This window comes from Bombus pyrosoma, linkage group LG6 (assembly GCF_014825855.1).
Source record: "Bombus pyrosoma isolate SC7728 linkage group LG6, ASM1482585v1, whole genome shotgun sequence".
NCBI classification, from domain to species: Eukaryota; Metazoa; Arthropoda; class Insecta; order Hymenoptera; family Apidae; genus Bombus; species Bombus pyrosoma.
In genome coordinates this window covers 4,393,282-4,407,290 of record NC_057775.1, presented here as the reverse complement: position 1 = coordinate 4,407,290, position 14,009 = coordinate 4,393,282, and positions in this window count along the sequence as shown.

Here is a 14,009-nt window from a genome sequence, read left to right as displayed (position 1 = left end):
GCAAAGATCGTACTCGAAGCACGTTCGGCGATCGCGTAAATTTCTAATCCAACGATCGATAGATGCGATCGAAGTAAAGAGAAATACGAGAGAACGAAAGTAGGGTGGAAGCCGAACGAAGCCGGCACGTTCCGTTTAGAAGCTAGCTCTAGCGTCGCTCACGGGCTCTTAATCCCTGCGAATTTTTTTGCCAAGCTCTCTAGGAAAAAGGGAGAGCCGCGCGAAGGCGGCCGTTTGCCGTCTAAAACTCGGTTTCGCTGGCGAATAGGATTTTCAGTTTTCGGATTAGAACGTGGTATTATTTTATTTACAGTCCACTGGTCTCTGCGAGGACGAAAAGTTTCACGACCGTATTTTCGGGCGTTCTTTTCTTCTTTTCGATTCCGTTGTGCCGGAACGTGGTGGCTTCGCAGCTTTTGTCGTCGGGATTTACGCGCTCGCGTCCAAAAACGCCGATAAACTCCGGTGTCGGACGATCGACGAATACGCCGAGATTCTATCGATTCTTCGCCGTAATCGCTAAAGAATAACGTCGCCGTACTTGGAAAACCACCGTATAATCGCGCTCTTCGTTTCCCCCGAGTCTGTGGCGTTCGTCGAACACGAACGATAATGCGAACGAATACCGCGTTACATCGAGCTGGAGATAATTGTTTCGTAAGGACGTTGAGAAAGATGGAAGAACGAGGAACGAGGAAAAGTCGGTTACGTGGCGTATCGCGATCACGCGTTCCTCGATATCCGTCCGAGGCTGTAGGCGTTAGGTTTCGAACGGGGCTAACACCGGCGAAACCGAAATGGTTCTCGGCGACCGCGACCGCTCGGAAACCTCTCACTTTCGATGGATATTCATCGGGGAGCAAAGGCGAGCGCCTCCAGGCGTATTTACGAATTCATACCGCAGATGCGCATAATGGCGCTGATTCGTGACATTTGATTAGAGCATTGTCGCGACTCACCCCACGGTTACTCCCGTCGATTTCTACCTCTTTTGTAACCGATGGTGCAGTAGTGGCATGGTGCGCGACAGAGCGGCATGGTAGCGTGCGGTGGCGTACCGCAATCGCGACCCTTGTATCGGCTTCCGCTTCTCGCTCATTCAATAGACCACCACCGGTTATTATTTTCCGATTCACCGATCGTGAAGATTTTCATCGTAACCTTTCGCCTCGAAATCACGCACCGCCCACTGCTACCGTTCGCTACCCCTTTCTAACGTATCCTGTCACGCCATACCGCATCGACGCGATACCCTGCAGCTAGGGTGCAGCCAATCGCTCTCCCATTGCCAACGCGAATCGCCTTCCCACGTAATACCTACGGAGTAGGTTGAAATCGACCGACGTTTACCAAAAATCGTTGGCGAAAGTCCTAAAGGACTGCGTACTTTCGACTAATTATTCATCGAACGGTATATACCCATTTCCTCGAAGCGTTCTTCCCCCCCCCCCCATTTCTTCTTCCTCTCTCGTACTCTCCTCTCTATTTGTCCATTGTCCATCCAGTCGTTCGTCCATCCATTTATCCACTCGGACGGCTGGCCGTCCTTTCGTTCTCTCTTTCTCCCTTCGTCTCGATCTAGTTCGTTGATCTCCTTCGGTTCTCGAGTCTTCGTCTTACGCTATTCGGCGTCGACAGAGAGGGAGAGAAGAGGAAGAGCGTATCCTCGCGTTATAGTTAGGGTAGTCGCATCGCCCGCGGGTTGGTAACGAGGTTACGGACTCATCTCCTACTCGACCGACGACGACTCGAGCCCTCGGTTCATCAGGCCACAATATTACTAATCAGCGCGAGAATTGGCCCGGGCGGATAAGTGCCCTTCGGATTGCCAATTCACGGTGCTAGTCGGAACGTTCGCTGCACTGCAGATCGGCACGGCCGAATTTTCGCTTCAGGTGCATTCGCTTCGTTTCTTCCTCTCGCGTGATCTTTCCACGGCGTCCCTCCGTTACTTTGCAACGATAACCCGACGAACGCGGCAAAAACGAGAACGGTGTACCAGGTGTCGATTCGACAGGCTATCGATTCGAGAGTTGCGTTTCTCGGGAACGTGGCACAGGAAACGAGCAAAGATACGAGAGCAGTTTCGTGACATCTTAATGTATTGTTGCCAAGGGGATCGTTAGGCGTAACTAGACGTGCATCAATTCCGTTTGCTGATCTGATTACGCGTCGGCTAATTACGCCGAGTTACGGACCGTAATTAATAGTCGACTATGGCGAGAACGTCTTGCTTTCCGAGTCACCGAGGGTTCGGCTATCGACGCAACGCCAAGGAAGAAGGTTACGCGTTACGGTTTTACACGAGAAATCCGACTACGAAACTACTGTTTCGCTTCACATCGACGCTTTAATTCAATCCCTCGAGCTGTAGATTATTTCCAGGAACATGGTGAAACGATAGATGTGTTTATTAAATTTCTACTCTCCCATTCGTTATTGCTAACCATTTCGTCAGAAAATAAGGAAAATTACGTTTGGCATTGGCAAAGACGTCATCGGAATTTATTTGGATACTCGTTCGCTGACCCGGCGAATCGAAACGTGCTACGCTTCGTAGTTGGGCTAATTTCGTGATAATAAACGACGGATGAAATACGAATGTTACGAGCTCTAATCGGGATAAAATAAATAAACAAAAATACGTATCTTGTGGAAACCTTCTCGATTTTAGATTTCATAACGCGAAGAACGGGAGAGATAGACATTTGAGAATAAGCGATAAGCGATTAATGGAAATAGGACGGAGCACTCGAGACGGAATGGCCTCGTTCGTAAAACTTAAGGGGTTAAAGAAAAAAGTCGTGAAGCGGATAGGTCGACGGGAACGTCGAATTTTTATCGAAAATCCAAAATCTTCCAAACTGGATACTACACGTATATCGCGCTCATTTGCTAAGAGAAAGAGATAATCTTCTAGCCGATTGGTAGTTTGGTTTCTACTTTACATACGCGTTTCGTATCTCGCTAGCCGGGATTTTATCGACGCTCCCTGTTCGGTGGCGTTCGTCGTGGAACGACTCTGACGAGATAAGAAAGTAAATTACGACATCGATAAAAATCGATATCGCACACGCTCGTAAACCGGTAATCCGGCTTCACCGTTTTCAAGACTACAGTCCGATCGTAGATGGATGATAATTAGAAAGCAAGGAACAGTAAGAGCGCGCCCTTTTCTTCGCTCAAGTTAAGACGACTGAAAATACCATGGAGATCGGTTCGATGGACCGAGTTTGTCGCCAAACGACGCGCCGCATGTGGTTTGCCAGCGAAAGATGTTTCGCCAATGCGTTCGATATGCAGTTGGAAATAAATAAAGGAAACGAAAGATAGACGAGGTAATGGTCACGTTGCTCGCGACGAATTCTCTTTGATCGCATTTACTCAATTAGCATAGCCGCGCCAGCTAACGCACATTTCCTACGATTACCATTATTTCCTTCATCGGGATGCTCGTCATCGGCCGACGATCGATCGCCTAATAAATTCTCCATGTGATTACGAATCGCTGTGAAACGAAGTCCAACGAAGGAGGAAAGTTGAAAAGGAAGATGAAAAGGTCGTTACGTTCTTTGCAATTACAATATGTATATATATGTACGCACGTACGTACAATAGTGTGCGAACGAACGTAACCGGGTGTACGGACGTGTGTATTAAATTTCGGATAATCCAGAAGGATAGTCTTGGAGCGAGGTAATTAATGTGCATCGGGTATTCGACGAGGAAAACGGGACGAGCCAGAAGGAAGGAAGACAAAGAGGAGAAAGGCAACGAAAGAAGGGACCCTAAGGATTGGTTTTCTCACAGTGAGTCGTCGTCCCGTGGCCGAAAACCGGACATCTGGGCATGGGACAGCTGCGTGACCATAGACTCCTCCGTCCCTCTAAAGTATAAACTCTAAATCGGAGGAAGCTTCCACGGGGGTGAGACCGTTCCTTCTTTCGCTCTACCTATTCTCTGTGTTTATGCTTATGATTATTTATTACGGCGTATGTATATGCGTGCGCGTGGAAGCTAACGTAGCAATCGAGCCTTTGCTTCCTTCTACTCCTCGATGTGTATTTTATTCATCTATTCATTCATTTAGCCAACCACCGACACACGCTCTATGGCACGAAGAGTAAAGAAAGTTGCACGTAAAAGTAAAAATAAGAAGAACAAAATGCAGATATGTAAGAGAACGAGGAAACACGAATATGCGTATAAGGAAAAAGATGGACGAGGAAAGTCAAATTATAATTATACGCTAGGAGTTAAATAATTACCACGCTGATCGCAAGTTATAGTACGATTCGGACTATAGTCGTCGTTTCTTCGATCGTTTTGAGGCCGAGCGAATCGTAATCCGCGAGACCTTCTGCGACGTTCTCGCCCCGATGAAATCGTGAAACATTTGTTTATAATTCGTAGGTTTCCCATCTGCGCAGCCGACTCGTTGTCCACCAGCTATTCGTTTAACGTAGTCTCATGATTTATATTCTCGTTCTTCCGAATTCGAGACGACTCCGAAAGAGGGGAGAACCGAAATACCCGTGAGACCGCGTCTTTCGACGCTTGTAAATATTCTTCGCGCGCAACACACACCCGTCGATTTGTTCAGTTTCGGACGCCTTTCGCTGTCTCCTCGGCTGGTCGAAATAATAACGATCCATCCATGTTTTCACTTTTTTGCGAATGCGATTAAAATACGTCCAAAGGATGAAATCGCGAGTTTTTAATTCGAGCCGCTCACGGTGAATTCGATTCGAAATTGAAGCAAAAAGCCTATCGACTTCCCCGAAAGGGAAAAAGAGAGGGATGGAATCCGAAACCCGAGACAGGAACACATGCTGGTTCGTAAAGTGGCACTCGGACCCATCGACACCGCCAGGGTTTCGGTGCTCCAAGTGCGCGTCGTCTACAGCCGGCTAGTTCGCTCTTAACCACGAGCTTGTCCTCCTACGCATCGCCACCACCACTGCCACCGCTATCGCCACCGCAAGGTGTACGATTACTTCCTCCTGTTAGTTTACCTTCCGCTGTGCTCGCGATTCTTCGCGTGCGATCGACTCGTCCATCCAGCGCTGCGTGAATCTCGAAAGGGAAAGCGATCGCGCGCGCGCGCGCGCATGTACTCGAAACAACTCGTTCCATCGCATCGGGGGCAACGAAACGAGACGCACAAACTGGAATATCAAACTTTTTGTCAACGACGGTCGAAAGACTAGACGAGAACGAGTTCTTCTAGCCTTCGAGTCGGGATGTCCCGGACGCGGCAACTCGTTTGCCGACGTTTCGCGTTTCGTGGGATTATGCGCGCTACGAACAAACTTGATTTCGTGGCCAGTTCCCCGAGCAAAACTCGTATTCCCATCCAGATTCGATTTCCGGCTGAGAACACGCAGCGACGCAACCACGCGATTCGATCGCCACTGGTTCGAGAAAAGCGTTGGCAAACTCGTACGCTCGTCCTGGCCGGCGCGGCTATTAAGCTTACTATCACGTCAAGATAGTTTCGGAGCTTGGAGTTGGCCCCGGTCAAAGCCCGAAACTCGTCCGGAGAATTTCCGCGCGTTTCGTTATCTCGGAGACGGTAGAGGAACCGGCGAGACGATTTAAACGGCATAAAAGTAACGGCGAAGCTCGAAAATCGCGATTCCCGATTGGCAAGATGGACGACTTTGAATTTACGTTTACTCTCGATCCGTTAAGAGGTAACATAACGGACGAGTCAGAGGTAATGTCGCGGAAGAAAGTCGAGCGGAGTGCGGCAAAGGAGGAGAAAAATGGAATCGAGTCGATCGTGGGAGTGTATCGTTCTCCTATTTAGCGTCGTGGTCGAGTTCTCGAGGGTAGCGCCCTCGGATTCGTTTTACTCTCTCCCTCTCCCTCCGCCTCTTCCCATTTCTCTCTCTCTCTCTCTCTCTCTCTCTCTCACTCGCTCTCTATACGTACAGCATTCGGCCAGCAACATCATCGGCACGACGACGGCCCGAGTTTTCGAGAACGAAACGCAACTAGAATAGGCGGGGGATGTTTGGAAGAGGTTCGCGCGACCCGCAAACTTGCGGTTGTCTCGCCGCTGGTCAACGCCAGTTTGTCCTGGACCCTTCTAAAATGGACACGATGTTTGTTTGTTCCGGTCTCGGTGTCACAACACACCCACTACAGACCACAGTAGGGTGCTAACTGCCCATTATATATACTATTACCTGCGGATCCCTGCTGGACGCGATCCAGCTATCTGTGAGCTTTGTGGTCGCACGGCCCGTGCTACGATTCCTACGGCACAAAAGGTGCTGTCGTTCGATCGATTAACCACGCACCGCTTTTTCTTCGATCGGTCGATCGATCGCGTTCCCTTCGTGGGAAATCTTCCTCTTTTCGCGACGTATCTCCCATTCGTTTTCACCTGTTACACGATTCACGATACATTCGTAAGAATCATAAGTAAGTAGCATAACCTACTTACTTTTAACATTTACACCATAAACATCGGCATACGCGCTTCTGCGTATTTGATATTGATGGCTTTCCGCGCCACTTCCCTTTGCGTCGGAGCTTATGTATCGAGTATTAATCGATTTCGATTACGCAGTGGGAATTCCCAATCGCGCGATATCGACGACAAAGGCGGATACGATCATCCGCGACTCCGCGCTTTCGTTCGTGCAAACTTTCTCTCGTAGATTCTTTAAGCCGTGGATACGTCTGCTGGCTTCTTTTTAGCGATAACGATATCTCTCGGTTGAACGAGGAATTTGGTTCAGCGCGCGTTCGACGTTCGACTCGAGCACGAAAGAAGCAAAGGAAGGAGAGAACGGTTGGAAGGAGGCGTTCACTGTCACGCGACGTTCCTTCGTACTAGGGAAGGAATTTTATTTGCATCGGAAATAAATTTATTAGGTACGCGCGGTCGGATATGGGAAGGTCGATCGAGTGTCCAGTCGGCCTGGTCACCGGCTCGTCGGTCTTGCGCTGGAACTCGTTGTCCGGCTGCGCAAACTTGGGGCTCGGACACCTCTCGCTCTCTCGTGGGATCGAGCGACCGACCCTCGGACACGCATCATAAACGTTTTAAACGAAATTCGGGAAAATTTAAATTCGACGAAAGAGGGTCTCGTGGAATCGAAGAACGAAAGACAGAGGGGGAAAAGAAATCGCGGTCAGCTTACGAACAGAGGCAACCTGCGGTTATCCACTGGCATCGGCACCGGCATCGCGCCACCGGAACCAACCGGGGGTAGTCACCGATTTTAATTCCAAGCTCGGTGACCGCGGTCGACCCTATTCTATCGAATACACTTTATACGGACGTTCATCGATGCGAGACGAAACGAAGCGAAACTCGTATAAAATTTGGAATCGAACGTCCCGCTCCGATCGTTGTCCGCGTAATTTTCTCTTAGAAATATATCGCGAACGTTTCTAGGGGTTCGTCGTTCGAAACCTTCCCTACGATTTATTTCGCACAAGAAAATATCCTTGGATCTCGTCGTTTCGTCGTTGCATCGTGCTATCGTTCGAGGTATATGACGTCGAGTAAATCGTAGGTTTTCGGCGGCCAGTTTAAGACGTCTGCTCTCCTCCGGATAGAATTAGTAAAACAATACGCCATTATCGTGCCATGTCTCCGGAACAAGCACCGGGAATATCAATTCGACGAATCGCTAGAAATCTTTCGTGGCTCGTCGCTCGATTAAATTCCATTTCGTTGGCAATGGCAATCATCGCGGTATTCAGCCGAATCGAAAAATCGAATTATTTTCCCTCTCACCGTCGCGTCTCTCTCCTTCTCTCGCGCTATTTCGTTAATGCGCGTATTCGTTTCTTTTCGAACAACGATTCTCTCGCGACCGAGGTTTCCACGTTGCACCGTTGCGAAGAAACCCAACGATTAAACCGTAGCGCGCGTCGACTTAATTTTTTGTATCCGCTGGAACTCGTAACCCTCTTTGCTTCGGAACCTTCTCCGTTCTTATCTAAACCGTTGCGACAGATATACGTATCCGGATAGATGGACCGCAACGCAACCATAATCCATCGACAACGATGGACGGGGTAGCGATCGAAGTAATTGACGTCGACAACGAACAACGAGGCGTTCGTAATCGGTCGACCGATTTTTTTCAGCAGATCAGACCGTCTGTACCTGTGCAACGATCCGATCGGAAAGACGAAAGTCGTCCGTAGCTTCGTTTCTCGGCAGCTGCCGCTGAGAACGGAAGAAAGGGAGGAGAGCAGCGGACAGGCAAAAAGTAATTAGACAAGTCGATAAAGATCGGTGAAAAGCAGAGAAAACGCTTTTAAAGAAAAACCGATGTCCGTATCGAGGGGTGTCGGTAATTTGGTTAAATGAAAGAGATAAAATAGAATATATAGCTCCGAACGTCATCGCAATGACGGAAATCAGTCGCGCGCAGAGATACAATTTTATTGTTCAAATAGATTTATAACAGCAATATATTCGATACACAGCTGCGTAAGCTTCGCGTGGAAATTTGAACGAGCGCAAATAAAGAAAGAAAAAGAAAAATTGGCAATGCTTTGAAAGAACGAGACATTGTTCTTCGTAATCCGTGGAAAGCGTTTAGATTGGTCGAACTCGATCGTCGTTGACGATGAACGCGAGACTAGTACACCCGATCGCTGCTCAAAGACGGAGAAATTCTCGGATTCGGAAGACTTCGCGTCGCGATTTCGACTCGCGTTCGTAGCGGCGACGATAGGTGGTTGGGGGACGATCGGAGACGGGCGAGACACGAGGCAACGCGAAACGGCGGGAAGCCGATTCGTGGTAGGGGGTAACTCGTTACAAAGTACTCGTTCGGCTTTTAATAATGCACTTCCGTGCACGCTGGGAGATCTCGAACGAGAGCCGATCACCGGAGAATGGAACCGAATGGTTTTCGTGGTGTCGGCCCTCTCATCGCCGTAGCAACCACCGCGTACTCTCGAGCAGCACGGGCCGGCCGAGGGAGCGGGAGACCAAGGGGGAGAGAGAATTTATCCGGGGTTGAGGTTGCTGGCAGAGTGGGATACGGGGGTGGGAGAGGCAGGCATTATGTCAGATCCCGCGGCATCCCGCGCAGAATACGCTACGTTTCGAGTGGCTCGCATCCTTGTCGAGAGGCGACCGACCGAGCTCCGGCAAACTCGCTTCGAACTTGACGCCCCGCTGTAAACGAGCCGAGTCGTCGAGAGCCGATGTTTCGACGGAGAAACCGAGACAGTTGCTGCGTTCGTACGCCGGACGAAGACGAGCAGATGGCGAACGCGAACGAGCGAGCGAGCGAGCGAGCGAACGAGCGACAGGGAAGCCGAGAGAAACGAAGAGAGGACGAAGCGAAGGGACAAGCGTGCGAGCGAACGAAACGTAGACGAAGACGGCGCGGCGGCGGCGGCGGCGAAGGGGATGACGGGGTCGGGGACGGAGACGAAGACCGAGTCAGGAGTCGGGACGAAGCGAAACAGGATCGGTGTCGAGGTGGAGGGAGGTTAGAGGGGTTGGTCGAGAATCAGGGGCCGTGGAGAATCAAGGGCCGAAGCTGGCCCTGTCCCACCGTACTCCCGGCGCTTCGTGAACGACGACACATTGATGGAAAGCAACCGACCGAGCTGGATTAATTCTGCCGGATTAGCGGCTTTGCACCGAATTAGGCACCGTTAACGGCTAATACGATCGTCGAGCTGTACGACCGTTGCCTCGCGAACGACGTCGACCGATTCTTCGCGCGGCCGTTCAGCCCCCGTCAACTTGCCGAACGACGACTCGGCGGTGGATTTCCGGCGCAAAGTGTCGCGCTTGAGAACCGTCTAATTGTACAGCGGTCGACGATCGATCGGCTCGCGATTGGACAAGTTGCGTGGCAGTGAAATCGCCCGGAGAACCCTCGGACGTTCTTCGCTTCGCAACTACGAGGAAATTCGCTTTTTTTTTGCTTTTCTCTGCGCGTCTCGTTGCGTGACACTGCAGAACCTAAACGAGATCCACGCTGGTTTTTGTCGCGCTCGAGACCGGAGTCGAGTCCTACCACGGCCCCGTTCAATTTTCCACTCGATGCCTCAACGATCCGTAACGACTTTGTTACTCGGAACTGCGCTCCTCGACGCGACGAAAAACGGTCGGTCGACGAACTCAGTTCCGTCGTCGATTCTAACCTTCGAAATCTTCGATCTCCCTGTCATCTTCTCAACGCGTCGTCCGATCGTAGCGTAGAGAGACTCGGCGAGATTACACGCGACGCGCTACTCGTCCAGCGATACGTTTTCCGGTATCGGACTCTCGACGAGCGATCGTGGTCGCGCGATACGCGACGCCGTTGCACGCGGAGCCGAGAGGGATGCTGAAAGAAACTAACGTAAGCGGAGGAGTCGGAAGAAAAGGGAGAAGCGGAGTGGATAAAGCGAGAAAAATGGTAAGCGTCGGAGAATCGAGGAGGAAAGAGGGGAAAAGAGGGGAAAAGAGGGGAAAAGAGAGGAATGAGGGAGGGAGGGGAAAGAAGGAGGGCCTCGTTTTTCATTTCTTTCCGTGAGCACGGCGGACAAAGGCCATTGTGGAGGATCCTATTGTGGAGGATTAACGTATGCACGCGTGTACGCATACGTCGAGCCGATATGGATGTGCGCGCCCGACCGATCGCGAACGCTCTCATCGCATCGTCGAGGAATCCGGGCTGACCCATGGGCGACGCGTTGCATATTTATACGCCGGAGGAAACGATCGCTGCGGCTTCCTATCTTTCCGGCTAGGTACGGTCTTAGTCGCCTTTTATTTTTTGCAATTTCACCGGTTTCCCCGTCTACCATAGTCGTTCGGCAGGTGTCGAATCTCTCCGACGAGAGCATCGCGCGTGCAACGTCGATTCGGTGCAGACAGGTACGCGAACGACGACGATGTATCCGATGGCCTTCCGGTTCTTCCGGAATTCGACGCGATATCGTCGAAGGATACGTTGCCGGTACAAAGATTCGTGAAATTTTTTCGAACGATACTGAGGCGCAATGTTTCGCGATAGCTATCGCTCCGTTACGCCAAAATTACGCGACAGATGCTGCGATTATGCTTCGTCTAATACCGCGGCGAGTATAGCGTGCATCGCGTCGTGTCGTATCGGATGGAATCGAAAGGAGGATAGCCGATCGGTCGGACGGAGAAGCGGCGGGGCGGAGTGGCGCGGCGTAACGTTGCTGGCAGGATCGCGCGAGCCCGCTGCCGCGATGCCGGATGGACGGAGGAGAACGGACAGACAGGAGTGCAGGTCGCGATGTAGCGTGGCACGGTGTATATGCCATATGGTTAATGGCTTCCGCGTTGCTAGGCATCATCGATAGCACCGACGCGACGTAGCGGTGTCAAGGATCGCGTTCGTGGCCCTTGTTATGGCAACGGCACTTGCCTCCAGACGAGCGCGCACGCTGCACACTCTCTTCGGAGACTCGCGGAGAAAGAATTTCCATCTACGACGAGCGAGTACGTACCTACGAGAAGGATCTCTGGAAATCGCGATTCGAGCGACCGACAGACGCGTTGGTCGAGGACATTTCTGGGACGAATGAGCGAGACGCCGCGCCTCGCTTCAACGGGAATATGGCGGAGGGGAGAGGGAGTATGCAGATTAATCCACCGGCATTAATCCACGTTCAATTAATTACCCCGCTGTGACGCAAGAGCTTAGCTACCCCTAATTAGGCGTGTCCGCTAGTCTCGCGCGTTCCAGAGTCGAAACCTTGCACCGGTTTCGTCGCTTCTTGTCCGCTCGCGCTCGTTTCGTGGGACGGTGTCAGCTGCTCGCCAATTTGCTAACGCGAAACCACCGACCGAGCGACTCTCGCATTTATAACGGTACAGTTTCAAAGCGTATTTCGTGGCGCGCGAGACTCGCCGTTGCTCGTCGCGTCCTCGAAGACGTTAGAGGTGGCCAAAGTTGACGAAGTTAACGCGGAACGCGATCGAGCGAGTGTTCGAGGGGATTCGAGGACGAACGCTTGTCGCCGACGAGCAAGAGAGAAACGGACGCGTATTTCGGCGTCTAGAAAGACGCTGCGGCGATGCTCGAGACAATTTCGCCGCACGATACGCGCCACGTCGTATTTATGGTAATCCCGTCGATGCGTTTTATCGACAATAGAAGAACGATACCGCAAGTATTAAAAGCCTCCTCTGTCAACCCTTTCTTCGAGCCCTTGGTCTCTCGGGGGATGCACCCTATCATCGGTACACTCTCTGTCCTTCCCGGGGGAGACAACGATGCCCGTTCGTTTCCTCCCCTACTCCCTCGGCACTCTGGAGCTTGCTTCTCCGTCTACCTCGCCACCCTACTCACCGCACTCGGATCTCAATCGCTCGCAAAAAATCTCATTTATCCATTGTGCGCAGGGCGTTAGTCGTGGCGCGAGAACGGAAAGTAGCAGAGAAGAATCGAGAGACGAACAGGCAGTAAGAACGGAGGCCTACCTGCCTTTCCGTCGTTACCTGCCCGTTTCTTTCCAACTACGTATACCTCGTCCCATCTCGCGTGGCCGACGCGACGCGCTGGCTCGTGCGGCTTTCGGAGTCGGCCCGTGTTGTAAAACGCGTCTATTAACGTATCGCCTGCCGCCTTTCATTTTCACCGGATCGGTGGCATCACGCTGGGTCGAAGGTCGATCCTTGCTCCGGCGTCGAACGTGACAGGACAAGCGCCAACGACAAACGAGAACGATGGAGAAACGAACGCCACCGCGACGTTGGACGATCGTCGACGATACGATACGATACGATACGATACGACACGACACGACACGACACGTCGAGTTACGCGCTTTCACGCATCGAACGCGGACTCGCGCTGAAGGAAGAACGTCACGTGGTACGAAAATATAACAGGATGGAAAGAGGATGGTAAGGAGATTGGAAACGTAGGAAGGCCAGAGACAGAGCGTAGGCAGGAGACATGGAAGGAAGCGAAGAAGGAGACACGGAAGAGGAAGGGACGAGGTGAGGACAGCAGGTGGGGGAGTTTTGGCACGGGGTGCGAGTTTCGAAATCGCTGGTTCGTAGCGCGTCGCCTCTCTCCGCGCGGTTGCACCGCGAGAGAACCGCAGGGATGCGAATGAACAGATTAAGGGATGATCCTTTACCGCGGTAGGGCGTCCTGTCGGTGTCGCTAACAGGATTGACGATTAACGTGTGGGTGGTTAGTATGCAACCGTTTTCACCGTCCCCATTCATCGCCGGGACAAAATCTTGGTCGGATGGGAAGCCGCCGATGGTCCGTGAATATTTAATGACGCTCGTTGCGCCCGTTTCCCGAGACAGAAGTCGCGATTGCCAGCTAAATTCCGAATGCCTGGTTCGTCGAACGATCGTAACGAAGCTACGGTATGGTGATTTTCGACGAGACAGCTTCTCCTGCCGAGCTAGCTGTCACGGTTATGGCCGATTTCGACGCACCCTCGGGGAACGCCGTTGATTAATGCTTATGTAATTCATTGGGTAAGACGTTGAAGGTACGATCTCGCTGTTTCCAGTGACCCTCGCTCTCCATCCGTTACCGTGAACAGGTATACGAAACAGGCTGGCCCGGCGAGGCCCGACGCGACGCGACGCGACGTTCCAGCTAACGGGGCGGTTTTTGTTTCTCACACGAACCAAAGGGTACGATACCTATTGTTTGCATCTAGCACAGAGTAATTACCTTTCAGGATCTTTTCTCGGTCGTTCTCGGCACTCCGCATCGTCGCCGTGCCTCGGTATTCTCGCAGTCGGTCGAACCACCGGGGCATCCTTTATTCTACACCGTTGCCCGCCGCTCCCCTACCTACCTCCTCTTCGGCCGATCCGCTTTTCTTCCCTTCGGCATTGCCGGGTTGAGCGCGCGCGACCGTAAATTCCGAGTCTGTCCGATCCGTGCGTCGAAACACGAAAATTAACCGGTAGCGGCGTAAAATATCGCCTCGTCGCGTCGCGTCAAAGGCTTACGAACGAGCATGTCGTTCGTTGCCGCGATCGGCGGCACGGAGCAAGGAAGAGCGAAGAGCGGAGA